A 3,358-nucleotide genomic window follows, 5' to 3' on the forward strand; every position below is an offset into this window, starting at 1 on the left:
ACGTCGGAACACCTCATGTACCAGTGTTCGACATGGATATGCCGTCGGTATATTGAAATACGTACTAAATACGTACCAGGGTCCTGACATGATCAACACACGCTTGGACACGGATTGGTGGCGGGAAAAGGTAGAAAAAGGATGGAAGTCGTCGTTTTTTTTTTTTTTTTGTAGATTTGGGATTTTCTGCTTATTTTATCGGGAAATCTAGTTGGATAGGAAGAAAGGTGAGCCTGAGGGAGTTTTCTGGTATTTTTGAAGAAATTTCGACACCAATGAATGGCTGTCGACGCTGGACGATGGCGCTGATACAGCGGTCGATAATTGTGCAAGGACGTGGTAGAAAGAAGAAAATAAAAGAGACGAAAAAAATTAAGAAAGAAAAAGAAGGCTCTGGGTCCTTTTGTATTGGTTTTAACAAGAGGGTGGAGAAGGGACGTGCGGGAGACTTTTAAATTGGATTTTTTTTGCACTTTTAAATTGAAATAAATGCAATATTAGAAAATCAAATAGTCAAATTTTCAGTTTTAAAAGTCTAACAATTATACAAATTTTAGACAAAGAAATATGTAAATATTATACAAATAATTAATTAAAAATAATTAATTCATGGATAAATACAAAAAATATATAGTATTAATACTATAAAAAACTTTTAAGGTAAGCAATCATCATTCAAAAGCATAAATAATTTATGAATAAGTGTACAAAGAACTATATAGACTATTATCAAATTTAATTTGATTTAAAATAGTAATACTCTAATATTATATTTTATGTTGGTTATCATTCTATTATAATTTTTTTTTATTTTATCTGGATTTGAGATCGACGGTGTGGTAACAAACAAGGTAAATTTTGATTTAAAACAAAAGAATAAATAAATTTAATTTATTTTGCTTTATATATAGTCATTTGATAAAAAATATTTTGTGTTATAACAAAAGAATTATGTGAAGAATTTGATTATACATTAATAAAAAGTATAAGTATTCATATTGAATTTTTTTATATAAAAAATATAAAAAATATTTTTTATTACCTGCATATTTTTATATTTATTTTTTGAAAATTATTATATTGCCATGTCCATGTCGTGTTTTACCTGCATTGCTTGTCCTTATCCGTGGTTCACATAGCAGTGTTTAGTTGTGTTGTTTGTTTTATCCATGTACACAGGTAGATACAATTAGTATTCACTTAATATTATTGTCAAATGTCAAGCAACTGGAATTACCAGGAAAACTAAATGGTGAAGAGGATCATGGCGCTAATTGTAGATGACAACTTGTTGAACCAAAGGATTCACAACACACTTTTAAACAAGCATGGCATTGAGACTGTGGAGATGGGAAATGGCAAGGAAGCTATGGATACTCACTTCTCAGGAAAGAAATTTGACCTGATACTGATGGATAGAGATATGCAAAGTCATGGATGGTATCGAGGTATAAACTTCCTAGGCATATATATGTATATTTTGATCCATTCAATATTGCCCGACACTTGGAAACTTTGCTTCATTTGATGATAGACGACCAGAAAACTTAGAGAAATGGGCATATGCATCATCATCGTGGGTGTCTCATCACACTCATCAGAAGAAGTAAACGAGAATTTATGGAGTCAGGCCTTGATGACTACCAAGAGAAGCCTTTGACATTAACTAAGCTAACCTCTATTCTATAAAAGATCAAACCTTGATAATTAACTTTTTAGAGAGATTTTGTTGGAGAATACCACAGCTCTGATACCACTTGTTGAGAAAAACAACACCCATACGCAGTAATTATACACAAAACAGTAAGCTAAAATCAAGAATAAGAACACACAAATATATTTGGTTCGGCCCAACTCAAAATGGCCTACTCCAAACCTAATCCACTATCAAATAAATCTTTACAATTGTGAAACTTTTAGAATAAGAAAAGTCTACTAAAACTTCTTACTCATAACTTAACCCAAAACCCAATTACACTCTTTTAATAGCCTACTCACTTAGCTATTCTCTTGGTATCTAACTCTCTGGGATTACCAAACTAAAAACAAAATACCTTATTTATAAAGGTGAAACCCCTTATACTTTTACTAAACTCCCGATGTAGGATACTAGACAAATTCAAAACTCATTAACTTTCAATGTGAAATTATGAGATTCAAGGCAAATCCTAACAAATCTTTCATTGACTTGAATCTTGAAACATTTTAATAGTATCTGCAAAGCTAACACGCTTACCTTTCTTCTTTTCTTTCATCATAGGGATCCCAGCAATTGAGCCTTCATCAAGTATGTACAAGTGATTTTTGACCTTATTCCCTTGTAGAATCATACTACCATTTTTGTACACTTTCAACCAATCATTACTACCATAATATGTGTACCCCCGAAAAGCTAACTCGCCCAAAGCAATCAAATTGTAGTGACGACTTAGTACATACCTTACATGATGAAGTGTCCTAACAACACCATTGTGAGATCTAAGGCGAACATTCCCAATGCCTTAAATCTGCACTTTTTCTCTGTTAGCAACCACAATATCCCTATACTTCTCATTCTCATCCAACTCCACAAAGTAACTCCTATCATTGTAAACATGAATTGTAGCAGCTGAATCTAAAACCCAACCTTTATCACTGTTCAAAGTCTGAGTCTCATCCACATAAGTTGTCAAAACAACATCATCATCAGACACGACAGCAGCAGTATCACTCTTTTCTTTATCTGATTTCTTTTCATCATTCGTCCTTTTAAAAGAAGCCATATCCCTTCTCAGTTTCCTGCAGCGCACTTAGATATATCCCTTCTCACCATAATAATAACATTCTATATCACTGTAATCTCTGTCTCTTAACTTGGATCTCTCTCTTGATCCATCAATCTTTTTTTGAGTCTTCCCTCAATCAAAACCCTCTACAGCTAGTGTACTACTCCTAGGTGATGAGTTCTGAGCTATCATAAACCTTTCATTCTCACTCAATAGGGTAGTCACATCATCCAACTTCAAAGTAGACCTGCCCACCAACACAGTCTGAACTAAAGGCCTATAAGACTTGGACAAATATGACAACAAAATTAAAACCTTCTCTTCATCTTTTAACTCATCAACATAAATTGCTAGCAATTGAGAAACTAATCTATTAAACTCATTCAGGTGATTATGAAGACTCATACCTTCTTCTATCTTCAGAGAATACAAATCCATCTTCAAACATAATCTATTAGTTAACAACTTCGAAGCATAAATACCTTCAAACTTATCCTATAAACTTTTCAGAGTATTCTCAGTCAACACACTATACTTTACTTCTTGAGCTAACGCCAATCTAATAGTACTAACAGCCTTCTTTTAAATCCTAT

At 32.9% G+C, this 3,358-nt stretch overlaps 1 pseudogene; it reads left to right on the forward strand.

Annotated features, from left to right (window-relative positions):
* Positions 1–1,249: 1,249 nt before the first annotated feature.
* LOC111281552 (two-component response regulator 24 pseudogene) lies at positions 1,250–1,704 on the forward strand (annotated as a pseudogene).
* The last annotated feature ends 1,654 nt before the right edge of the window (positions 1,705–3,358 follow it).

The sequence above is a fragment of the Durio zibethinus genome, chromosome 5 (genome assembly GCF_047325235.1).
Source record: "Durio zibethinus cultivar Kanyao isolate XHJ-2024 chromosome 5, ASM4732523v1, whole genome shotgun sequence".
NCBI lineage: Eukaryota > Viridiplantae > Streptophyta > Magnoliopsida > Malvales > Malvaceae > Durio > Durio zibethinus.